We start from the raw sequence: 27,759 nt of genomic DNA on the forward strand, positions 1-27,759 counted from the left end.
CCTCGGTGCTTTCAGATGGAAAACATGAGCGCGGCGACCCGGGCGGTGTTCCGAGCGCACGGGCCCAAAACGGAGGGGGGCGGCGAGGCTGTCCCCTGCCAAATACTGAGTCACAAGGCAGGGAATCCCATGTCGAGCCCGTGGGCTGGGCTGCGCACCAGGGGAACGCCACCCCATACCTCCCAGTAGCACCGCCAAAATTACCCCAGTGCATCGTGCCCTTTAGCTGGTCCTTCCTTACATCACATTTTGGCTGTGTTGCACACAACACCAGTGTTTCCAGCAAGCAGAGAGTAGGAGAAAGGGACAGCGCTGCTCCAGGTCTTGCTCTTGTTCACCCTATTTTCATAGCCCCATGCCTGGGGTTGCACCTCACAGTTCCCCACCTGTCCCGTGGAGGTGGCTGTGGTTCCAGTTCTTGCGTGCTAAATTTACTTCCAAACACATGGTCGGGAGTATTAATAAATGATTCAGTCTATGATTAAAAAGGGATTTTTATTATTATTTTTCAAACAGGGTGAGAGGGACAGCATAAAGTTACTTTCAAAGGAATATCATCTGCATGTTAGAGCCCTTCAGTTAAAAAAAAAAAAAAATAAATAAAAAATAACCTACAAGGTTTTAATTTATTAATGAATAGCTGCTGTCTCTGTAATTTTGCTGTACTTATTCCATTACTGTCTGACACTTCCTATTGTCACTGCTTGAATTTTTAAACGCTTCCGCATGACTAGTGCTAATCTCCACATTTCATGGAGGGCTGGTAATAAAAGGAGAGAGATTCATGTGTGTATATGAACGATTATAGCTAAACGTGCTCTAAAGCACTTAGCTCAGTTTCTAGTATTTCTCCCTCCTAACTTCAAGCTTCTGAAAGGAAAACAAAAATGCAAAGAAACATTTTTCCCCCATTATTTTGGTCCTGCGCTGCATTTATTCTTGATTGGGAAAGAGAAACAAAGTTCCTTCTCAAAACATAAAGACTGCCAGCACAGGGTACAAAGACGCAGGACGCCTGCGTGAAACAAATGTTGGCAGCAAACTAAGATTTGTATCTTGATTTTCTTTCAGAAAATCTTGTAGAACCGGTACAACAAGCTATTGTGAGCAGCTGCTTTGAGGATATAACCTCAAAATAAACAATCTGATTTACACACAGGACTACATATGCTTAGACAGTCTTTTATTGTTTACTCACAAGTATTTTGACACCCTTTCACCCTGATTATCTCACATTTATTTTTTTTTCAACAGATAAGAGCAAAGATCTTATGCATTTGAAAGGACTGTTAAAGGACCTTTTTTAATTCATATTTTCTTAAAGTCTTACTATTCCACATCTTGAAAGTATTGCCAAAGGACTACTCTGTAGCATTATAGATTTCACTGTCCAAAAAGCCAAGCACACAGACTGCACACACAATCTTCACCAATCTTACTCCACAGCAGAAACATCTACCACACTTCCCCCATGCAAAACAAGGGTGCAGTAAGCAGGGATACCTATCCCACATGCCACTCATGTCAGGGTCTCACCAACTTCAAACCCAGCCCAGAGTGTTTACTATGGCTAGTTCTGGAACACTCAAAGCTAATACAAGATGCACTTGTAGCTGCTGGAAGCAAAAATGGCCCTGCACATTTGGAGAGGGCAGAGGCTTGGGGTGAACAGCTCAGCCACCGCTTTCAGAAGCATGGTACAACACTTTGATGACCAAAACCAGTGAGCTGCAACAGCCTGTCAGGTCAATACTAGCACTAAATAATGCACATTCACTGCAGGGTGTTTATTTGCCATGTTTTACATTTTCTGTTGTGATTCTGCTTGTTGTTTTACGTTGTTTTACAGCACGATGCACTTCTTTACTAGGGCTCCCATGTTTGCACAGGTAGCTGCTGCATGCCTTCATGCCCTTCCCAATCTATACACCAGATCTCATTAAGCACCGGTGCAGGGGACCCTGTCCCACCACTGCTTTGCATCCCCTCTTTTACTTTGTTCCTTCTTCCAGATTGCACAGGATTCCTTTCTCCTCCCTACCACTACAGCCCTCAGTCCTGTCTCCACGCTGATCTCCCCTTCCCTCTGCTCCCCAGAACATCTCTTGGGAGGGGTCCTTGCATCCTGACCTTAATCCTTCCTGTTTAAAACTGTTCATTTCATGCAAGCAAGAGCTGTTTTCCACCATGTCGCTCCAACAGCAGTTTCTCCATGCTGTACATGCGCTGTGGACCTCTGCCTAGGGACAGAGATGGTTTACAGCATGCCACCAGCACCCTGTGGCTCTACTGGTGGCAAGGACATATGGTGAAGGTTTCCCTGCAGCCCAGCAGCCAGTCACTTGCTTCCATAACTTTGGTACTGTAGACTGACAGCAGCCTTGCTGTCCTGGTAACAGCAGCACCTACCTCAGTGCTTGAGAAAAAATTTTTGCTCCCATGCAACTGGTTCCTTAGATGCCATGCCCTCGCACCCCTGGTTGTCACCATGAACCAAGTATTCTTCTTGTTGCAAACTGCACTTCTGTCTGAACTTGTCGCTTCTTCCATTGACAGCTAAAAACACAGTAGAACCAATACAGTTCATTGCACTGGGCATCAGCAAGCAGAGTGGATATGTAGCCAGCTAAGCCAGACTCAGAGCTGGGTAACCACACGATATGAAAAGTCTGCGGTCAGTCATTTATAGCTAATTTTTATCTCATCAGCCATGGCCACTCACCAGAGGTTGCTCAATACCCAACACCTGAGAGAGAAGCCCTTGACCCCTTTAGGGATTTGCAAGTAGTTCTTGAACTTGGTTTATTGGGTGGGCAAATGTCTTGTTTTACCATGGACCCCCATACTCAGGTAAACTGTGCTCAGCTTATTTTGTTGTAGTTACGATTGCCTTTCTCTCTGTCTTAGCAGATAAAGAAGACCTCATTATAGTAGCTCTGTCTCTAAACAGAATGAAAATCCAGTAGCAAGCATCACTCCTAATAAGCCAAAGGCACACCAAGATCATTCACTGATGTTTGAATGTGCTGGCAGACTTGGGTAGCACATCTGCTTCAAAGGGAATGGCTACGGCAGCTGGCTAAAAGACATTGCTTAGTTGTTTGTGCAATATTTTAAGAGCAACCCCAAGGTGAAAGCAGTTCATAAGGAATAAAATGGATAGGTTTTCTACGGGTTGCCCAGCTCTCCCCCCAACCTCTCATCCAAACTACTCATCCATCCACTTGGCATCTAGCCTTTATTTCCAAAAAGAATGAGCGGCTTTTCTAAACATTACTCATATAACTGCAAGTGCTGCACATAACCCAGAGCTGTCCAACTTTAGTGAAATTGGCATGTAGGCTGGCAATTTAACTGCAGCCCTAAAGCTATGTCTAGCTTGGATATGCACAACTATTTACATGGATTGTTATATAAAGAAATTCAAACCACCATGAGAGCTGTTTGTTCTTGTGATTTCCTTTCAACATTAATGAAAAGCCTGCAAGCAAACAATGTTCTCCTCACCTTGAAATGACAGGGAAAGTGAATATGCAAGCCAGGCTTTGAGGACTATACATAGCTTTCAAGGTTCAATCTGGACCTCCTAAAGCAATATTTTCTAAACTCACATGCCCTCAGATCTCATCTACTGAGCACTTTCAAATACAGGACAAGGTCTAAAATGTACTGTTCCTCTCACTACAAAGAAAAAGTATACCTAAACCTCCAGGCAATACTTTGAAAATTTATTCCTTCATGACTTTATATTTAAATAATGACTTTTGTCCAATACTTACAATGATTGCATTTAAGACCTTTCAATTTTCTTTAGGTAACTAGATCACATTACCAGTGATATCTTTACTCTTCCCTAGGAATCCCTAGGTAAATTTTCAAGAAGGACAGAAAACCCTTCAAAATCATGAGGCAACATTATCTACTTGCTCTGGGCTGAAATGGAAAATCTTCTGATCACACTCCCTGTGCAGTTCCAACTAACAATGTGAATCAAATTTCTGAATGCAGGGATTGATCATAAAATGGTTTGCACTAGTACAACACCACAGAGTAATTTAAAACATTATCTTCTTACTTTCTATAACTCTCTCTCCTTCTATTCCTCTCCTCAAGGGAATAGCTACAGATAGAGTTTTTTTTTCCAGAAAAGTTACCTAATTACCTACTAGAACATCAGATCAAGTAGGTATTTGCATGCTTTAATTTATGTCTACAAAGGTACTCTGGGGCACAAAATAAGAGCTAGACCGAAGCCAACTTTACAGTTTTTTGACAGCCAAATACACCAACCAACCTTATTGTCTATTTTGAATTTGAAATTTAGCTTCAATTCCCAATTTAAAAAAATAAAACAAAATGGTGTAGGTATGACAGAACTCTGTCTTCATCAGGTTAAACATAATTTGAAACATACCCGCTCATTCAAGCCATGCAATGTACTAAGATGCAGGGTTCACAATGCTATCTGCCAATATCAGAGCACAAGCACCCGGACAAGGAGCATGTGAATGTACAGGCCAGCAGGCATGCTAGGGAACTGCCCCATGCACACCTCTGGTGTAGAGGAATTCACTCACTGACAGACTACTTCACATTAACCACAAGTCAAAAGCGTGTACTGAGGCAGTAGCCAATGCTATGAATGTACCACAAACCCAATGAACTCATCCCACAGTAATTTGTTTGTATTCCCACAGCCACATTTATGGGTGCCAGAGCTGGGCTGGCTTGTTACCTTCTGTTGTTTTAAAATTCATGTCCTTCCACCTGTTCATATTTGTCCTGTGGGACAAAAACATATTGCACAGCTGTAGGAAAACTTCACCACATTTGCGTTTTTACATTTTGACAGTGCAGCAACATAGAATAATCCTACGTAACAAATACCACTGCAGCACAATCCACACTAGTGTCTGCTAGCAACCCCATCCTGACGCAAGGCTAGAATGAGCAACTGTAAAAGCACACCACGCTTGCTGTATGAGGTTGCTCCCTAAAGTTTAAGCCAACAATAAACCCGTAATATTGATAATTGGGATTACAATACAGACTCTGTGAAGTGTCATTTATTCACCAGTACATCTCAGCAAAAGTTTGAGGATCTGTAATCCTTCAACTCTGTTTTAAGCTTGTAACACCTGAAGTCAAAGATTAGTATCTATTTTACACTCTTTTTTTCCATTTGATTCAATCTATCTGAGTTCATAACATTGTATATTAGTCCATGTATAAGCAACAGCAAAATTCTTCTTAACCCAAAAGATAGCAGTAGTATAGCCTACAGCACAAGCTATTTTGCCAGAAGTTTAAAATTTGGTATTTGCCCTTCCTTTGTTCCTTCATGCACCTTTCCATAATTCCTATTTACTTTCTATATTGCCTTCATTTCCTACTCTTTTTTTTTTTTCATTCCACGGTATTTTATCTTTCTTTTTTTTTTTCATATAAACTTGTGCTCTGTCTCCTTCAACTGTATCTGTTTCTCTTTTATAGTCCTGAGCAGTCAAGATGGAATTAAAACTTAGAGCTAACATTGTCCAAATGGGTTTTAGATGAAGTAAAACAAGTTTTCTAACACTAATAGCAACACAGACCAGAACTCACATACAATTAGGGAATTTTATCAAAGGCAGGGGGAAAAGCTGTCTTCCTTTGTGTAAAAGCCATCCTTAGGCTGGCTTATGCTTTTAAGTGATTATTGAGACATTAAAAATACTACAATTTCAAAAAGATTTCATAAAATATGGTTAAACAATGACACGTGATTAACAGCAGCTATAAGGTAATTAACATCTTTCCTCCTCACTTCATTTTACTAGAAAAAGTAAGGTGTTACATCACCTTATACCAGTTTGCACTTGTATGCGATTTATGCTACAAGTTTATATTTCAATTTCCTAGTCTGCTGTCAAGAGCATTTCTTCCTTGGGATGTTAAAGTAAAATGCTGGATCTTCAGGGCATTATATGTGAAATACTACTATTATAAAAATGTTTAATATTTTCAAACAAGCCCAGGGGATTGAGCAAGCACAGATCTAAAATTTAAACCTAGAGGTCTGTCAAAGAAGGGTGATTTGCTGCATGAACAGCAAACTAAACCAAACAATAACCATGTCTGGATTCCCAGTATCCTGTGCATCTGAAATATAGAGAGAGGTAAAAATGTTCACTTCATCTGCAAATTTGGATACCAAAATATTTTATTTAGGTGGTCAAATATAGATTAAGATGGTTATTGGAAGATAAGCTCTTTTGAGTTTGTTCAGAAGTTTTATAGTACAGTAATTTGGGGAAAAAGCCTGGGAAAACTATGATTAAAAAAAAAAAAAGACTGTGCTCATGCAGATGCCAAATGTACTTCTTGGAGCCATGTAGAACTATCTGGTCAACTAAGATTTATGTTTTCATAATGAGGTATTATTAGGCTGCTTAGTTTGATGCTTCAGAAGGTAGATCTGAGGTAGATCTTAGATCCAAATCTGTCCAATGTACACATACTTTTGATGCTTAAGTATGTAGTGCTTTCATATCAAATATCAAAGCTTACAGATTAATTTATCAGAGTGAAGAGAATGCAAAATGATCATAGTCCAACTGCTTCTGTAGCAACAAAGCTACATCTGCAATAGATTTTCAGATATTTTATTATTGTTTATTTTTTCACTCAAAAAAAGAACAAAAACCTTTACCAAAACTTTACTTAAATGCATCTAGTCTACTTCCACTGAAATTCCTCCACATAGAAAGACTTAAAACACAGTTCAAAACTATTTTGCAGAGATACAAGGTTTTTTCCAACAGTATTTAATATTGAGCAACAGGCAAAAGCGGATAGAAATACTAGAAGTATAGAATGCTTTTAAGCTACAAGTAAATCACCTAGAACAGATATTCCTCCAAACTCTGCTCTACAAGTGAGCCATTGCTGATTACTGCTGCTGTGCTATTTCCAAATGTTCCTCTACCAAAGGTAAGCAAAAATAAATAAATAAATAAATAAAAGTTCAAGATGGTGGCAAGCAGTGATTTGATGCTTTGTATTTTCACACTTTTTCCTCTACTCACCTTGTTTTCATTCAAAGTCAATTTTTCCCTCAAGCAAACTGATTCTTGCCTAGAAAACGTATTGTATAAAGCTTTTTCCAAGAAGTGTATGTCAGTCCATGACCAAGAGCCAAAGCAGGAGTAGAAATAAAAGAAAGCATCTCAGTCCCAGCTCATGTCAGCACTCCTGAACCAAAGCCAAGGTTATGACATGTGTCAGAAAATATACCTAATGTTCTTCTGATGTTTAAAAGAAATAGTTTGCGTCAAATGCACTGAAAACAAGTTATTTTTGCCATGTTACTACCTGTCTACATCATTGTCACATCATTGTGTCATTTTGATACATGAGAAGTGTAATAAGTTTAAATGAACAGTTCTGTTTCTTGCAGACAAGACAATGATTTTCTAAGAAGGAAATTATTCCAGGAAAGCTGCTTGGATGCTGGCTGCAATACTGCATTTCCCTATCTGCCCCTTCCACCCTGCCTCACCTGGGGAGGAAGGAGGGTGCAGGGGAAGGAAGAGAAGTTGTCTTTGAACAACTCAGTGAGGGTAGGGACAAAACTACCAACAACAGATAAATAATTATGAAATAAAGTAGATAAGAAAAACATCAAATCTAAAAATTATTGATGAGTATAAGTAGAGGGAAACATTAAGAAGTCAGCAGCTAAAACCAACTGACATTAATTGATGGAGTTATGGTTACCAGGGCAACCACAGCTCTCCTAACTTTTGTTCTTTTCATTCATTTATTTTTGCACTGAATATTCTTTTATGTTTAGTATCTCCAAAAACTTTAACATCTTTGTAAGTTTAGGCAGAGCACCTAGGAGAAGGCTTCTTTGGGAATCCTGCATGTGGACCACAATAGTTCTCAAACTCTCATCACACGCACTTTTATCTTCTCATGGTTTTAAAATGTTAAAATGTGTTAAAAGTTAACACTTCGTTATCTTTCTTTCCAACATTCATCACATACTTATAGTCACTTGAAAGTCCACTGTAACTTGCCTTCCCAAAAGTCACCCCATCCCAGGACCCAAGCCTCTGACAGAATGGCACACGCTTCCACCTGCATGATTACCCTTGAGATCAACCAGTAATGCAAAGCTTTCTCCACGTGGACATCAAGCAAACCACTAGAGTTTGTACAGACCAAGCCTGGAAACAGGAACCAGGTCATCTGCATGACTGCATCATATATTACAGAAGGGTTATTCTGCTGACTTCTGTTCTCATACACAAAACATTACTGATAATACTCTTTTTAATACTTTTGGTTTGGGTTTTGCTTTTACTTTTGGCCTGCTGCTTATTTAAATAATTCTTAGGCTTTCTTGGTCTTGCATTTACCAATGCTCATTTGTACTGTTTGGTAAGGAAGAGTTATTGCCTTAAATCTTGGAGGAGATCCAATCTTGAGAGCTATCTTAGGCTGAGAAATGAATTGAGTAGACAAGCAGAGCAACTGCTCTGATTCTTGGACGATTTACAAAATAAGCTGTGGAAATGCAGAAAAGTTTGTTACAGCTTGAATCACCAAAAGGAGGAGGAAGGGGAGGAGCGGGTGTGCAGTGGTTTCTTTCGTTAGGGTTTTTCAAAAGCAGCCTGGGGAAGACCCAGTTCAGGGAGCTGAAGCAGACGCATGCAGATGAGGAATGCTCAAGTGGAATGAAGTTATCCTAATCGTAAGGCTATGAAATATGCACTGCCTGGCTGGAAACAGAAACCAGAGCACTGTTGTTACTGATCTGAGTGCAAAGTAAAAAAAACTAGGTAAAATTCTGAAAATTTCTTGAGAATTTCACATGGTGCAGTCACATGAAGAACTAATATTTGCTACAACTGATAGTTTTAAATCTTCTCATTTACATACATTGCTCCAGTATTAGTATCTTAGGGCTCTACTGATAATTACAGAAGTGGTTCAGATGGTTTTTTTATTGGCTATTTTGAAAGATTTTAAGATTTGTTCCTATTGTACTTTTGTAGAGTCACGCTGCAGCCAGAGTTACGATATGGATATCATCAGAACTTCGTAGTCAAATCTGAATTAAAGACTTTGTACATGAGAGTGTATTAAATGAGAAGATTTCTTTTAAAAAATAAAGGGAAAAAATACTGACTACTCTTCTTCACAATCACAAACACACTTGCACCAGCGATTTGCAAGAGATGTATATTGTTTACCGATGTAACTGCCAGCTGCAATAACAAACATATGACATTAAAGGACGTGATACAGGTATAGTTTCTTTGTATTAGCTGACGTTAAGGACAGATTCCCAAGATGAAGAAACTAACTTTAAAGAGTTCCATTTCTGCACCAGAAGCAGTTTTAATTCTTGCCACTGTGATGCTAGATAAGTTCTAATCTTGTCATCAGTTATGAAGGATTCTTATGACAACCTTGATTTTATGAAATTGGGTTATCTTCCAGCCTGTGGACATATTCATATTGCATTCTGGGTTAATCCACGTGTATAGCTCACTTCTGTCAAAATGACAAAAGACAATTGATTTTGTTTCATGGTGTATTCTTATCAATGTTCTCCTATGCTCTTAGCCAGTCTTTGACTGATAGGATGTTAGAGGAAAGGTCCATTAATTGATTTGTAAATAATTACAGCTAAGTCTTCACTTTTGACTAGCTATCAATAAAGGCTTATCCTTTTTTCACTGGTGAATGCTTTCAAATCACCTTCAGCGTCCAACTTTGAGCCACAAAATTCATTAAAATCATTATGCGCTTTTAGAGTAGTACCTACTGGTGACGGCAGAGGTAAGAGTGTGTCAGCTTTTCTCTTATATCACTTCTGAGGATGTAGAGAAAAGCAAAATAAATATATAAATAAATAAAGTGTGTGTGGGGGGGGGGGAGGTGGCGCTGGGGGGATGCAAATAAATTACTTCTTGAAGTGGGATTTAATTTTCAGACGTTGTAAAAAGTCATCAAGTGTACAGAGAAAAGACTATATGCATTACTTGGTATATCAGTCCTAAACATGCAAAGCCTAATAAGTTCATTACCTGTGTGCAACATATACAGCAGTCTATCTGCTCGTGTTCTCAGTACTTTTTGAACCTGTTCACTAAGCTCAGACACAGTAGACATAGGACTAAGAGTCTCAGAGATATGAAGTTCTTAGAGATTTTGTGAAAATATGCAGCTGGATGCACGCAGGAGAGACCTATTTAGTGCCCTGATGGAGTAGAAGGCTGCAGAATGAGCTCATGCAGCATGAGACCCTTAAGAATTACACCTAAATGGGTGAAACAGAGACAGAGAAGGAGGCTGGTAGGTAGACATGCACACACGTGTGCACGGCATTTTAGATGTCCTCAGCTGAAGGAAAAAGGAGCAGCCAGAAGTTACATGGCAATTAGCGTCTGTTCTTGGAAAAGCAAGATTTAATGATTCTGGATTTCAGGTTCACAGCTTCTCCTCAGCATCTCATCAAGAAGACAAAGCCCAGCACACATATTTGAGTCTTCAGAAGAAAGTGCTAACTCAAGTCTGAAAAGTAGCTATAATACCTAGGCAAGCATTTCATTGGTTGTTAATACAACAAAGCTGTAATGAAAACATACTGGAGTTGTCACACACTCAGAAAGCAAATACCATTAATCCAAGCCACTATGTTCTACTTTGAGAATGCACTTTAAAATGTACAGCACAAGGCAACTTAGATTTAATTTCTTGTATATAATAATACCAACAAACGAGGTGTAGAGTTATATCAGAGACCTGCCTTTTCAGTATAAAACAAGTAACCAGAAAACCTTCTTTATTGCTGTTTTCCAGTGATACCCACCAGCTTCACATTAACTAGCACATAAGCTTTCCACGTACTTCAACAGAAAAGAAAGGCACTCCTACAAAAACTACGCAACAGTTTATGACTTAAGTGCTGTTCCTATGTGATAAATATCTGCTCCATTTGTCAAATCATGCTTTATACCTGACAAACACCCATAAGTCTTTCAATTCTACTTGCCTTCACTACCAGCTTTCTAGGAAGAGCTTAAGCTGCAATGCGTCTAACTTAAAAGATGCATGTCAGCACACCAGTAGATCCATGCCCAGAACTCAGAAATGGCAAAAGCTTGTGGGTTACAGTCTCTCTCTTGTGACATTTCCCATCAAATCCCCATCTAGTGTATGTTGAGCACCCACATGTTGAGCCATTTAGTTACATTCCCTCTTGCTCATAAAGGCATGAGTCACAGTGACAGTCACAGCACATTTACCCAATGCCTTTTACATAGGAATTTGTTAAAAAAAAAAAAAAAGAGGAAAATATCCCCCTCATTCTCAAAGCAGAAAGAGTTCAAAGATTACCAAATTCAATGATTTGGCAAGACCATCAATGGGGACAGCAAAATTATGGCTTAAACACTAGGAAGATTTCTCCAGGTTTTCCAAAAATAACCATGTCTCCTCATCCAGTCTGTCCCTGTTCAGCTGCAGTGGTACTATAGACACCATTCTGCTACCAAGGGAAAAGTCTGTACAAGACTGGGAGCAGGCCAAGTAAGCAGGACGGAGCCAGGTGAGACTGGCTGTGTGGCACAGTCCTCGCATGTTTGCCCCAACAGGCCTCACTGAGTTACCTTAGCATGGCTGCATTCATGCACTAAAGACTAGCAAGGCCAGAGGAAGAAGAGTCCAACAAGGTCATGAAGTGGCAGCGGCATGGTCACTCCCTGTCAGGACTTGGGAAGTTTCCCAGGATTTCTTGGGGAGCATAGTTTCTGAAGAGGATCTCTGCTACTGCAGCCACCCCATGGCTCTCTCTTCAGATTGCAAAAATCTTTTTGTTTGTTTGTTTCTTTCTTTTGAAAAGTAGCATCCAGAGGGGAAGAATATCTAGTCCTGAATTGGTTGTGCCCGTCTCATGGTGTCCTTTAAGACTGCTTCCAGCCAGAACTCTGCCTCTACCAAAGGCTGGATCTGCTCCATTGAAGCTGGAGAGAAGATGTGGGAATGGATCTGTGTTACATAGCTTTATTCCAACTGAAACATAAAAAGTCTTTTGGTCAGCCCCACCTGCCATATCACACTTACACCCAAGGGAAGGTTTTCCAACAGAAACTTTGTCAGGGAACAGCGCTATCACCTCCTGCCCATGAAGCAGGTGACCTTGGCTGTCTTGTCCTAGGCTCAATCACAGCATGATTCACATAATGTTAAGAACTTCAGGAGAGACACAGAAAGAACTTAGACAAACATGTTGCAAAGAAAGACAAGCTGTCAATGTGTTTCAATTAAAACATCTCTAACCTAAGAATCTGTCTTTAAGCCACTCAGTCAGAGAAGCCTTTAAAATCTTATAATTGCTTAATAATACTTCACTCTTACTGCTCAATGTGAACCTCAGGTCCAGTTTTTGTAAACTGTGGCACCACTGTTATTCCAGATGGCATGCAAAATAATTTATAAATGACAAAGTTAAATGGGTTTATAGCAGCTATTCAATTCCTGCACTCTGGTCACTCACTTTGGCATAACAGAAAGCTTTCAGTCAGCCCCTGCCTCTCACGGGGTCTTCAAACAGCACCAGAGCACGTGTTCAGTAGGTTCTCAGAAAGTAAGCAGACAAAGAGAAGTAGTAATCCAAGCAACACTGCAGTACACCTGCAGCATGCTGCCTTTTTTTTTGTTAACATGAACATAGCTGAGAACAAGCAGAAAGATGTTTTAGTTTAAAATTAAAATTTATTTAAAAACATATTTCCTACAAAACAATTTCAGTTTGCCATAGCTCAATATGAAATACAATCTCCCCAATAGACACATGCTGCAAATGCAAACGTAACTCATCTTGGTGTCAGAAAATCTCTCTTTACCGTTGCACCTAAATGTATGCTAAGTGTTATAAGAAATCAACTATGTCAAAGACAGCTTTCTCTGCACCTGACAGATCCCCTTTGCTACTTCTGTTTCCTCCTCTCTTCTCTCCTTCCTGGTGCTTACTTTGGCTCTGCTTTTCTTGTGTCCTTTCAAAATCTCCCTGTCCTGCATTGGCCTTTGGGGCAAAGAGCACGCTGGAAGAGATACTGCTTCGTGGCCTTTTTAAAGGCCATGCAGTCTGAATTGGACAGAGAAACTGAGTGCCACTTTAAGCTCCTCTGATTATGTGCATATCTACAAATTATTCTGGAAACTACATGACCACATTAAAGTGGCGTTAAGCCCAATAAAATATAGCCTGCCTGTCAACACAGATGATTAGCCTGGGCTCAATGCCCCACGAGTCCCAGACATACAATTTCCAGGAAGCTCAGGATCAGCAAAACAGTATGGAGACACGCCCTAAGTATTAAATATGTCTGGAGTCTGCAAAGGGTGTCAGGGCATCAATGCACTCAATTGAGTCAGTGTATCTCATCGTTTTGGTTGCTAAGAAAGCAACACATCTCCTGAGGAGCCTAGTCTTAGCTTGGTAAGCTTTTTACAGATTAGGGCTGACTTGAATTTGCTTGTTGGCCTCTGCTGATCAGGTGTGACACACTGTGTCTGCAGCCTGCTGTGTTTGCCCACTCCATCAAGGACCAGCAGACTGAGCCTCAATGCAACCAAAGCATGGCTTGCAAGAATATGGTGCTTATGGTGGAGGAAGCCACCCTTAGGCAAATGTTCAACTGAGAAATGGGTTCTCTAACGCTTTCTGCAGCCCTTATCTCCTGGAGCAATGAATGAAGCCGAACTACACCCCTGAGGTTTCTGCATGGTGTTAATAACGAATGGTCAGCTAACACTGGATTCTCCTCCAAGGCATCCACCTCCTCCCACAAATCCTGCAGTATACATAGCATATACAAGTTTGTTGGAGAGTTTAAAAAAGGGGGGGGGGGGGGGATGATAACAAAGTTTTGCTTTATGCTATTGTGTAAACATAATTTGTATTGAGCTATAGTATAAATATTGGTTAAGAATTAATTTGAAGCTTTTAATGAGTTCATCCCCTGCTCAGAATTGCCAGGAAGTATCGCATACTGAGAGGGAAAAAAGATTGCTTTGGTTTTTGACACAAGGCATGTTTTAAGTAAAGCAGACAACTGCAGCTACCTGTCGGATACAGGAACATGATCATAACTGAAAACCAGAGGTAAGAGTCAAGGAAAGATTTTTTTCAAGCTACACAAATTAAAACCAAGGCATTCTTCCTCTGCTTACACTGACAATGTACTCTGACTACAGAAAATGTATTTTCTGGGCAATTCCTCTGCTCTGAAAGGGATTTGGTAAAAGCAGGTAAATGTAGAAATAAGTTAGAATTCAGTTTTCTAGAAAAGTTTATACAGGAAACCACAGTTACTTAAGGGTAATCCAGTATCACGCAAGAATGTCAGTGAATACAGACAACAGGTTCTCCAAGCAAAACCAACTTCAGTAGCACACTGCAATAAATACTGTTGCAGAAGCTGGAGGGCAATGCAAGAAGGTACCAAGCCACCAAGGGAACCCATGCTGCAGAATCAAGTCTTCCGGCTTGTGGAAACAGCCCAGGTGTCCACGAAACTTGCTTTTCTGGCAGCCTGTTCACAAGGACAGGAAGCACAGTTGAGGCTTTCCCACACCACATCAATACCTGAACACAGGTTTGGACAAAAGGGGCAATTTGAAGCCAGCCAAACTGAAGAAGTCAATGGTTTCTCTGGCATACACTAGTAGTTTGACAAGCTGTATTTAACGGCATTAGGATCCAGAGTAATTAATAAAATAAAAATTAAAATTAAAAAAAAAAAGGAATGAAGGACAGACATAGTGATTATACAAATAAATATAGCTCTCCAAAGCTCACTGAGCTCTGGAAAGGCTGCTTAATAGAACAGCAAGGGCCACAGAATGTATCACTGTCAGGCACACTGGGATTTTCGTCCCATTGTTGCTCAGTAGGCATAAAATGAAATTCCTTTTCTCAGATGCAAACTATGTTTTCAACTTTCCTCCTGAAAGTTAAATTCCTTTCTATTTATTATGTAATTAACCACAACACATAAAAATATCTAGGGTTATATAAACCAAAAAGATGCCTAGGTTTAAAAGAAGACCATCTAATTCAAAACTAGTCCAGCAAAGTGGCCAACAAAAAAGAAATCTGGCTGTTGTTGTATAGCATCTTCTATAATAAGATTAAAACCAACAATTCTGGTATTATCTAGATATTACAGTAATAAGCATTAAATCCACATTCATGGGACAGTAAAGTCAGGATTTTTAAGCAGAATTGCCACTTAATAATAACAGGCCTGGTCTTATGCTAGAAAATAATTCTTGACCACCAGACTTTTTAGTCTGACATTTAAAAATATGCTGAACACATTTTTTCATGGCTTTTTTTTTTTTTCTCTATTTTTCCCCAAACTAAGATAGGCTGAATTCAGCCTTTTGTTCCGCACTACGAATTACAAAGGGGTAGGATTTTTTGAAGGGAGAGAGAAAAAAGGGCTAGGGAGAGGAAAATCACAAAGTTAAGACCAACACCATCCCCAGGTTCTGTAGAAGACTTCTGCTTTCTTCTCTTCATCCCTTTGGGAGATTCCAGACAATGGTAATTCCTGTTTGGCAGGGGGTTTTGGCTTAGATGATCTTCAGAGGTCCCTTCCAACCTTAGCCATTCTGTGATTCTGTGTTTCTTGTAAACAGGTTACAAAGAGTTAACAAATATGACACGCAGTCATGGCACTTAGCACTAGTGGAAAAGAGATGATGGACTAAGCCCTGGTTGACCAGCATCTCCACAGCAGCGCCATCTCAACAAGCCATGCATCAAAGCACTTCTTAGTCCTCTGCAAACAATAGGCTTAAAAAGGCAGAGCAGGAGATCTATGCCTTGGGTGCAACGTAAGGCATACAGCTGAACGCAGACAGCTCGCAACCACAGAAGTAGCTCAGGTATCCAGAAAAACCAATACTTGTGTGTTGTTATTCTCGCATACATCACATTTGCTGATCCAACACTTGTTCCCACGGAAAAAGGACCAGAGAGGCCAGCAGCAGCCAGTGGCTGAGCACAGCTTGTTCCCCCCTGGAGCACGGTTCCTGACCCACAGCCAGCATACAGGCACACTACCTTCAACAAGCAGGCAGAGATCTACAACTTTTTTTGGATTAACAAACAATACTGTTACAATTAAATAAATAAATAAATAAATAAAACAAAGCAAAACAAAAACTAGTAAAAGGGGACACACTTTCCTCTATTATTTCTCCTCCTCAGCAAAATATCAGGGCTCTCTCTCCCTAGCATGAGACAGCTGCTTTGCACAAGTTCTCTTCCCTAAGCTGAGCCAATTTCTGGGCAAACCAGATGAGGCAGTACCATCAGTACGTGACTGGCAGAGAGTTTACCTTCTCCTACAACACAGCAAGGAGAAGGAAAATAAGAAAAGGTATCCAAGGACATTTTCTGATGGCATGCAAACAAGAAGTTCAGTTCTGTTCTACTTCAGTGAAACAGAAGCAGACATCATTTTGGCAATGTTGCACGCAATTCAGCTGCAGACATATGGAGATGGGTTGCACCCATGGAAGCTGAGAGAGGTGGTTGCTGTCATAGCATGGCTGTTTTCTATTGTCTTTGAAAAGTCATGGAAATCAGCAGAGATTGAACACACCAATGACAAATCATGCTTGCCTTCTGTGATGAAATGACTGGATTTGAGGACAAAGGCAGAGCAGCAGATGTCAGTTACTTAAGTTCTAGCAAGGCTTTCAACACTGTCTCCCTGCAATATGCTTGTGTCCAGGTTGGGGGGTTATGGTTTGAATGGCAGAAATCCTGACCAGTAAACCACTGGGGGTATGTTTGGGCTCAGAGGGCAGCAGACAGTCAGTTGTACTCTGCCTGGAGACAGGTAACACACGGAGTACCACAGGGGTTTGTACTGAAACCTGTCCTTTTAACGCCATTATCAGTGACCTAGAGGAGGATGGAGAACATGCGCATTATCAAGTAACTTAAAGAACAGGCCATTCAAAACTCACAGCCTCAAATCAAAGGAGTAAGACAAAGGAGTAAGACAAAGGAGTAAGACAAAGGAGTAAGACAAAGGAGTAAGACAAAGGAGTAAGACAAGAGCTAAACTGTTTCCAGTCACCTGCTATATTTACCTTTATATATTTTGTATTTTATAATGAAGAACAGGTATGAGACAGCCTGCCCTGACCTGAAGAGTGCAAGTTTTTATCATACAAATTGTGCACCACAGTTACTGCACTGTTCTGTTACACAGAGGGAAGCTTTGGATGTTATTACATTATCAGAAAGAAATCAAAGTAGAAATATGCAGTTCCCTCCCCATTCCCAACTGTATAGTTGTAATTTTATTTATTTAATTTATTTTTTAAATTACATGATCGCAATCCGGGCAAGATAAAACAAATAGTGACACCAAGTAATCCCTCTGGAATCCAGCCCATTAGGAAAGCTAATGTCAGGATTATCAGATCATACTGAAAAAAGAAAAAAAAAAAAACTTTCTAGAGAATAAATACATGGATGACCAACCTAGAGAAGATATTGTCAGCCCTAGACATTTCTTCGTATAGGCCCAATATACCAGCCTTCTTTCCCTTCCTTATCTCACCCAGCAAATGCATGCTATTAAATACACAAATTTCTTTCAGCAAGCTAAACAAACAGAAATACACACAGTTAATTAATACCATAGTAATTTCTTTGATCTTCCAGTGAAAACGGAATTTAAAAGTCATACTATTTCTGTCCAGAAGCTTAAAGTTAAAAAGCTTAGGAACTCATCCGGGACTTTGAATCTGAGAATCATTCAGCTGATGTCATTAAAATGGGTAAATTAGAGTTGTAATTATTCCCTTATGAGTCCTGCTGTCTATCTGAGAAAGATGGGTATTCATTTCTGTCTTCAAAAATTGATTTATTTGGGTGCAAAAATAAAAGAGTTGGAGACAGCAAGAACTTACTTTTAGTGTACATCTACTAGAATGCACCCCCCCCCCCCCCCCCCAAAAAAAAAAGGGTTGATAACATAACACATGCCTGCCAGTCAATAGGTGCTGTACCTTCTACATCATATAGCAGTTTCCTAGAGATCCTCAGGATAAACCCTATCTCCACAGGCCCTGCTTGCTATCCACTGTTTAGCACAGTAACACTTCACTAACATGCAAATGATTGACAGTTATTGGGTTTTGGTGTATCTGCATATTTATAAATATTCTAAACATTCTAAACCACATCCGCATTTAAGGAAACTGTTTAACCACGCTAAACCTAAAGACTAATTTGTATTGGTTGAAAAAATATGTTGCAGCCAGATTATTCACTCGCTTTTTATTTCTACATTAACTTTTAAAACACCATTTGTGCAGGTAGGTCAAAAATGCCTTGACCAACTTTTTTTTTTTTTCTTTTCTTTTGAGGTAATGAACATTCTCTCTTATTTTTAATCTATTTTTCCACTGAAAAGGCAAAAAAAAAAAAAAACAAAGAAAGAAAAATGCTTTTGAAATCAAAATATAAACTTATGGCAATAAAAAACAAACAACCATTAAATTACATTTAAAAAGAAATCTGTAAAATATTCAGTCAACATATGTAATATCCATATTTCCAAATAAAAGGCTTTAGAAGCATCTGACAGACAATGTACAAGACTAATATTTGCCCCCAAATCCAAAGATTAAATTTCTTTGCTAATATCAAGAATTCTAAATACCTTAAGATAACTTTCAATGTCATAAGATAAATTTTTTCAATGTCATACCCTAGAAAGCATATACCAAAAACAGCATAGACACTTGAGATTCTAACAACATATTCTACCCAAACCATTCTCAAAGGAATTCTTAGCAATGAATATAAATGATTTGGCCATTTTAATTTGAAATCTCTCCAAAATTTTCAGGCAAAACATATGTAGGAAAACACTCACACACACACACACATATTATATATATAATATATATAATTTTTTTTTGTTATAAGTACAAAAATATGAGCTATAATTGAATAAATAGTTTAATGCTTTGTTGGATTTTTTATTTTTATTTCTTAAAGAAACCACTTGAAGGCCTGTAGCAGTGCACATTAATGTAGGAAAGAATGGGATCAGCTGAATCAAGTTAAAGAGGATTGTACTTAATCATCCTAGATAAGCAGAGTCATTTGTGATTGCCACTCTTTTCTCTTTAAACAAATCACAGAAGTTACATATCCTTCTTTAACTATCATTTAAGATGCACTATCGTTTTGTTGCGGGGGGTGGGGGGGGGGGGGGGGGGGGGGGGGGGAAGGGGAATAACAGCTACCAATTCTTCTAGAAAACACTATTTTTCTTTGATTTTATGGAACCTTGTTCAGCTGAAAAGTGATTTATAAATTATACACACTCATAAGTGAAATATAAAATATATGATCTCAAAACATGTCATTCCTGAAGGGCTTAGTCAGTAACCTCCAACAGAGTATGATTCTGTTTTCCACCTCTACATTTTTTTTTCCATTGATAGACTGCTTTGAACAAAAAGCCTTCTAAATTCACTTGCACCTAAGTTAAAACTACTTTGCACTAACATGCCAGTAAAATACCTGGCGAACAAAAGAACAGTTGCCTGGTGTCAAAATTCCTCCACACCCATGAGCTCACAACTCTTCCAAGATCCTGACTTCAGCCCCAAAGCAAAGCTGACCTACAGACACTCTTAAGTTTCCTCATCTCCTATAGAGTATGCATGCATAGAAATTTATCTGTCATCCAGCGGAGTATCTGCTTATGGTAATGAAAATCTGGACCTTAGCAGTGCTAAAAACTAAACTCTTACACAGTGTACCTTGATTTAAGTTTTTGTTACAAGTCCATGGAAATCTATGTTCAGTTTTCATTATTTTGCCCTCATGCACAAGTGCCAACAGCTAAGTATGGACCTCTTCAATTATTTCAGTCAGTCTGGATACTGACCTAATACAAAGCTACATCTAGCCAGCCTTTAAGTATCCAAGGGATTTTTACAGACAGATTACACACATGAACTATAGAACTTGAATTATTCCATTACAGACAACACATGAACATGAGCTGTACCTGCACTTTTTAAGGAAGTAAGGGACTGAAAGACAAATTTCTTTCTGTAGAAACCTAGTCCAGAAAGACCCCTGCTATATAGATTACATTAAAAAGTTTGAATCCTCTCCTATTTACTGGATCACTAGCTACAGAAACAATTTTAAGGATAGCAGTGATGAGGAGAAACTGAAATATATGAAATGTTAGCACGATATCTTAAAGTGTTATGTAAATATAACATTAAAATACAGAAGCACAAAAGCTGCCAGTTTCATTTTGGTCATATTTGGCTTTATATATCATTATATGAGAGTCAAGTATGTTCTTGTCTCTCTTTGGACTTTTATAAGACACATCAAAGGAATGAGCAGTAATGTCCTGGAACAGAGAAGATATGTCATAACAACAAATGTTAGCCCACAAGAGAAGAAATTACCTTACTAGGACAAAAATACAACCATTTGAGAAACTGAAGCTAAGAATTCATGGTGTGTGTTTTTTTTAGGTTAAGAAAATGTGCAGTAAAACAAAAAATGTCAGGTATGAACAAAGTTCTAGTGAGCACTCATTAAAAACTAAGTATTTTTCATGTCCATGAGCTAAGTTTGCCTATGCATTTCCTTTTCTAAATGTAGAAAATACTGCAGTAAATATAACTACTAGAACCACTGAGACACCCACATATTCTACTACACGTGTGACACTGAAGCTATATTGCGTGATAATTCCATATATAATTCACACTGCATACTGTGATAATTCTCAAGATGAAAAAAATGAAGATAATACCATTTTATGGAAAGATGTCTATGTTGTTTTTATGTATTTAATAAAAGCCTTCTGCTTTCCCCACACTTAACCACTCACCTGGAGGCTAGTAACCTCCAACTGAACTAAATTTACAAATGTACACAGCTAGGACTACATTTGTTCTCACTGCCTAAAATTTGGTGCCATTAAAGCACATAAATCCTGAAGATAGCATTTTCAAAATTCCCAAAACATTTAATCTTTTAAGACCCTCCTTCAGAACCAAGTTGTGTTCAGAAACATTTGCCTCACTAGAAGTCAGTGAAGCAGCTTTTAATGACTAAACCTTGTAAAAAAAATAGTTGCCCTTAAAGTTTTTAATCAATTTGTCATTTTTGAAAGGTTTACCTCAAGCCTACAAATTCCTCTTCTAGTTCACCTTCCCATAGGGAAAAAAAAAAGGGGGGGGGGGGGGGGGGACAAACAAACAAACAAACTACCACCACCTGCTTTGATTGAAAAATACATCAAAACGCAATAATAGAAAATGTTTTGGTTGGTTGGTTGTTTTTTTGTTTTGTTTTAAGATAGATCATTTTGTGGTTTTGTAAATAAATGGAGGTCATTTTCATGTTTTTAACTTGTCTTGTGTACCACTTTAGCATCATATTCAGGCATTACCTTATTGACAGCAGCATAGCTCATCAACTACAGACCATAGTGGAGGTATACTAATGACAACTTATCATAAGGACAATTTAACTTTGTGACAGCTTACTGCTCTGACCAGAGAACTGGTTCTTGAGTAGGTCATTCATGATGCTTACTTTTCCATGTCAACTGCTGAATGGGTGAAATATTGTTTACGTGAGATTTTGTATCATCATGAGAAAACACAATGTCACATAAATGATGGACATATCAACACGACACTAGCAAAATGTTTTGGCAGACACAGTACCATGTCACTGAGATCAACAAAGAGTTTCTTCTATCACATATTTGCTTGTACTTACTCTGAATTTTTCCTGCTCCATTATATTTCTTTAATTTACCAAAGAGATTGCTAAAAGACAACTCCCCCTCTCTCCATTGCAGATGGGATGCACTCTCACCTCTCATAGTCTTTAAGACACGTGCCCAGTATGGGGCAAAAAGGAGGCAAAGCTTTGATTTTGGGTGTTTCTCTTTTCTTTTCTTTTGGAAGTTTTCCTTTCCTTTTTTTTTTTTTTTTTTTTTTTTTAAGTACACCGTGTCTAAAACAACTTTTATTAAAAATGTTAAGTGGGAATATGCTCGGGTGCAGCCTCTTGCAGTTGAGACTGAGTCACACAGGCTCCTTCCAAGATTGGTCAATTTGCTAAAGGTTGATATCAATGCTTGCTTTTGCAAGATGCAGCTAAAGAAAGCTCAATTTCTTCTCTAAAGAAATATTTCTTCATTTCTTCTTTTGATCTTCAATGTTAGACAAAGTCTAGGGTCTTTGAAAAGTGCTGTGAAAAACCCTTAAACGCCTATAGACAAGGCTAGCTTTGAAGACCACTAAGTAAACAATGTCATTTTAAAAACAAATCCTTGCACTGATGTAGAATAATTCCAACTTTGTTTCTGTTACTGGACACCATTAAAAAAAAAAAAAGATTATATGAGATACACGCAGACAAATTACAGAAGGCAGGTCAGAACAGAGGCACGTCCCTAAATCCTTCCACCAGGTACAATTGCTCAGTAGCTAGAACATCCAAGCCAGCTTCCAGAGCACAGCCTCATTTCCTTCTATCCCATCCTGTCATAAACAATGGTTATAGCCACCATACTCCTACCAGGACAACACAGCTGACTACTGTTCACTACATGCAGAATATTTTGAACATTCTAACAACATTCTAACATACCGAGAAAAAAATGGAGTTCCAACAGAATTTCTCAGCTTTGTACAAAACCAATACTGAAGTGATCTAAGCATCATCTCCAATTACCAAGTGAGCCAGATATTTTTAGTTACAGATACAGTTTCCATCAAAATTAAACTGTTTGGGCTGAAATTTTCCTTTCATATAAACATTAACTTAAGTTTTCACAGACAAATTGAAGAATACACTCCATAAAATCCTGATGGCCCTTTCTTTGGGAAGCTTTAGATCATGCTTGCTTTTGAGGATGAGCTGGCAATGTGTCAACAAAAGGTCTGTTGGTTGTGAACACGCCACTTTGTTTACTTATAATTCTCCCAGATCTCTCTAGCCAGTAGGCAACAAAAATCTTTGCATACCTTGTAAAATTAACTTAAATTTCAATACTAAACTCTCTAAAACTATGCTGGCATGGCTCCCCTTGCAATCACAGCTAAAATGCCTCTGTTATGTTACATAGAACTTCTGTTCTTCAATTGGTCGAGTACCACTGAAAATTGCAGGAAAAAAAAAAATTATTCTGTCCTCATATCAGGGATGGAACAGTATGCAGTAACTGCAACTTGCTCATATACTGAGTATAGAGAAAACAAAACATCAAATAGCTTGTCAAACATAAAGAGTGTTTTCTGTTTGAGAGGAGGGATAGGTGAGAAAGAACGCTTATATAAATGAGGCGGAGAAACTACAGAGAAAAAAGATACAAGCATATAATTAAAATCTGTATTATAATGCAAGGTACCAACTGAGATTACAGGGCCAACATTGATTCTAACATCCAACTTTTCAGTGTTGCGTTTTACAATTTAATAGCATTCTTTTCAAACAAAGATGGACTTTTTCCAAGCAAAAAGTAGAACACTTTCTTTAAACTCTGATCCCAGTTGTTTGATGTGATCTAAGCAGTTGCACATCTGAACCCACACAGAGTTTCACTTAAGCTTGCACAAAATAAGAAGTCCTTTTGCATGTTATACAGTACCAGTTATGAGAGCTACATGGGCAGGTGTTAAAGACATGGATTACTACATTTTGTACTTTTAAAAATGAACAGTCTGAAGATATTTAATTCTGTATTCGAAGACAGTATTAAACTAAGGGAAATGATCCCCTGCTATAAGGAAGTTATTTACTCCCCAAACATTTTTACTTGTGTTTTGTTTTACTGATAGAATCAGAAGTTTGGGCTTGTTAAGAAAGAGGCTTCTTCAGAAAAAGGAAAAGCTGAATATTAATTAAAACAGATTTCAACACTTGTCCTTTTCCCAAACTGCAGATGATTATGAGGTCTAAGACAAGGAGCATAAGCATGGCTTAGCAATTTATTTATTTTTAAAGGCTCTGGACATCTCATGTGTCAGACAGGCATGTGCATTATGCACATCTAGCAGGGGACAAAGACCAGAAATTTAAAGGAGCTGTTTGTGATTTTGGATGGGATGTGGCATACAGATGAAAGAGCAAACATTTTTCCCCTTGGTTTAATGCTAGCACTGGATTCCTAAATTAAGCCCAGCAGGAAATAAACATCCACCACAGATTTCAAAAGATATCTCACATCTTTGTATTAAAACGTGTTATTTTAAAAGTCCCAAATGCTGTATGTCTGAATTTTATTAAGTCCAGAGCCAGCATAGGAAGTGCTATTTGATTTATTTTAAAAGAATGCAGAAAGTATTAGTGGACAATGGGATGTAAATTGCAGGAAGCCAAAGTAAAATTGAAGAGTAGGAGATAATGGTCTTGATGCTATTATCTGTAAGAATACCAAGGCTGCAAGGCTTTGAAAAATTACTTTGATGACCTTGAGAGGTTGCTCAGACTGAAGAACATCCAAGTTAGCATATTTTCCTACGGGGTGGAAGAAGGGCAGTCTGGATTTTTCTTGTCCAAAGGGACTGGGGAGACATATCTGATGTGCACTTCTGATTTCCTTCTACACCAAACAGCTACTTGCTGAACTCCCATGGAGAGCAAAATTAGACATCATCCTGCACGTTCCTCACACGTTTCACATGCAATTCTCAGTAAAAAGCCTCAAACCATACACACATTCAGTTAAAATGTCTGACCCCGAAAATATTCTTTTCTTCTTATATTGAGCTTTTATTTTGGAGGCTGCCTTTTTTTTTTCCTTCTTTCCCACTGACTTTGATGATGTTTGGGGATTAAAACAAGGAGCAGGCAGTTCCCATGAGATGAAAGGCATAACTGCAAAGGACACTTACTTGGAAGATTAAAACAGAAAAAAATCTTGGAGTAGGAGATGTTGCTATATATTTATTTAAAGAAACACTCCCTTGAAGGGGCTTCAACTTCAATATTGTAAATAATTTTCTGCTTTTATCAGCTATGGTTAGAAATAAAATGTGGGGTTTTTTACTCACCAGCTGATAAAAATATAACAACACATTTCCAAGTATGCTAAATGTAATATTACAGGCAGAAAAAAAATAGCTCCAAGTTCTTTTGTAAACAGTATCAGTAATCAAACTTAAGTTTCCATCTGATTTATGGCAAATTATAACTCCTTGCCACCTTCACACTTCTATGTCTCCCCAGTGACACTGTTTCAGAGATGTTCCCCATATCCCTTCCTAATCAGCTAACTCCCAGCTGGGCACAGAGGCAGCTCCTCCTATGACGAGTCCTGAGCTGAATTTCAGAGGTTTATCCAAGCTCTCAGGCCAAAAAGAAGAGAGATCTGGTAAGCTCAAGTGTTTCTCAGAAAGTACTAATTTCTTCCTCCTCAAGTTAGTCACTTATTTCATTTAATTCACTAGTTATAATATGTTTTGAGATCCCTGAGTAAAAATGCAAAGAACTCTTAAGTCCACAGCTTCTCACTCAGACCCTCACTTGCATCACAAGAGAAAGGTGTACACGCTGCTTCGGGGCTTATAAATTCGCTGCCTTCTGCCTCTCAGTTTCAGATATCATCTTAAGTTGTTTCCAATACCCTCACATTTTTTGTTCCAACTTTTGAAATCCACCAATGGCTGTTATATTGATGAAGTATTGGATTCACTATGAACTGGCTTGATAGCAAAGCTCAAAGGATTGTAGTGAATGGAGCTGCATCTGGCTGGCAGCTGGTCACTAGCAGTGTTCCCCAGGGCTCAGCTCGAGAATCAGTCCTGTCCAACAGTTTTATCGATCTGGATGCAGGAGCTGAATACATCCTTAGTAAATTTGCTGACAATACTAAACTGGGAGGTGCTGCCAACTCTCTGGAGGGACAAGAGGCCTTGCAGAGGGATCTAGATACATTGGAGCACTGGGCCATCAGCAATGGCATGAAATTCAACACAGGTAAATGCCAGGTTCCGCAGCTGGGATGGAATAATGCTGGGCACAGGTACAGACTGGAAGATGGGTGGCTGGAGAGCAGCTCTGCAGAAAGGGATCTGGGGGTGCTGCTTGACAGTAGGCTCAACACAAGCCAGCAGTGTGCCCTGACAGCCAAGGGGCAAACTGCATTTTGGGGTGCATTAAACACAGCATAGGCAGCTTCTCAAAAGAGGTAATTCTCCCACTGTATTTAGCATTGGTGAGACCTCACCTTAAATACTGTGTACAGCTCTGGGCTCCACAATATAAAATATGTGTTAAGGCCCTTGAAAGCATCCAGAGGAGGGCAATAAAGCTGGTAAAAGGGCTGGAAGGCACATCCTATGAGGAGAAGCTGAGGACTCTTGGATCGTCTGGTTTGGAGAAAAGGAGGCTGTGAGGTGACCTCACTGCTCTCTACTCCTTCCTGAGGAGGGGAAGTGGAGAGGGAGGTGCTGGACTCTTCTCCATTATGTACCTGATGACAGGATAAATATCACCACTGTACTGACTGATCGCATCTTGTTAAATGTGTGTATTCCACACATTAAAAAAAAAAAAAGAATTTTACCATAAATAAATAGAAATCTGAGCTGACACACTCTTCTGCTAAATTAGACCAACAGCTCAGTTTTTTTTTTTTCCCTCTCTCTTTTTTAAAACACAAAACTCATCTTTTGGGACCGATAAGCAGACTGAAGTCCTTGTTTCACTCTCCCATTGATTTCAAGCACCTGTTCATTTCAAGAGAAAGAGATGAAGCCCTCAATCTTGAACTATACATCACCATTCTGCAAAGACTACTTCAAAAACAGTTAAGAGGATTAAAAAATGACAAATGTAAATCATTACTGTTTTCATGGCAATTATGGTTTATCTTTAATTCTCTACAGTCAATGCCTTTCTTGTCACCAGATGCAATGAAATGCAAGAATTTAGGTATAATTACCTCAGTGCATTCAATATTTTAAATTGATCAAATTATGTGAATTGATTTTTAAAGATTCACTTTAGGAAAGTAAGGAGATGTCTGGGAGAAAAACATCAGTTCCACCCACAGAGTGGAATTGATCATATATTATGGATGGCTTATGCTCTAGGACTATAAAAAATTGCAGGTGACTTTGTTTACCAGAGGAGCTATCAGTCAGCTTGAATTATTGACATATTTTTTGTAGTATAGCTTCAAATATCTCTGTTTTCTTTTTCACCCTCAAAATCTAAACATTCAGAGCTATCACCCAAAGGAAGGTCACAAGGTTGAACAAAGGAACAAGCTATTCTAGTACCTCTGATTCTATCAAGAAGAACCGCTTATCCTCCAGTTGGTATACAGGAGAAAAGTTGAACTTTTCTCTTTCATTAGCTTCTCTTAAGATCATTTCATATCAATAGATAAAATCCAAACTAAAAAATATATTCAGAAACTGTTCTGCGGTGATCAGAGAGGGTGTTACGCCCTTCTTTTGATTCTTAAGCACAGTTATCAAAAGGATTCACTGCAAGACAGGAAATTCTTGAAAATATTAAAAAATACTAGGATTCCAATTGCTATCACATCATTGTAAGGAGAGACCTATAAAATAAGATCACACAATTTAGAAAGTATAACACATTTCTTCTTTATTCCAAAATATACATAATACTGAAGGTGACTTGGAAAA

At 38.8% G+C, this 27,759-nt stretch overlaps 1 protein-coding gene across 12 annotated transcripts in view; it reads right to left on the reverse strand.

Moving 5' to 3' along the window:
* Window positions 1-27,759, reverse strand: part of LOC106038303 (uncharacterized) — a 289,082-nt gene that overhangs the window by 101,097 nt on the left and 160,226 nt on the right. The window lies entirely within an intron of this gene.

This window comes from Anser cygnoides, chromosome 2 (genome assembly GCF_040182565.1).
Source record: "Anser cygnoides isolate HZ-2024a breed goose chromosome 2, Taihu_goose_T2T_genome, whole genome shotgun sequence".
NCBI lineage: Eukaryota > Metazoa > Chordata > Aves > Anseriformes > Anatidae > Anser > Anser cygnoides.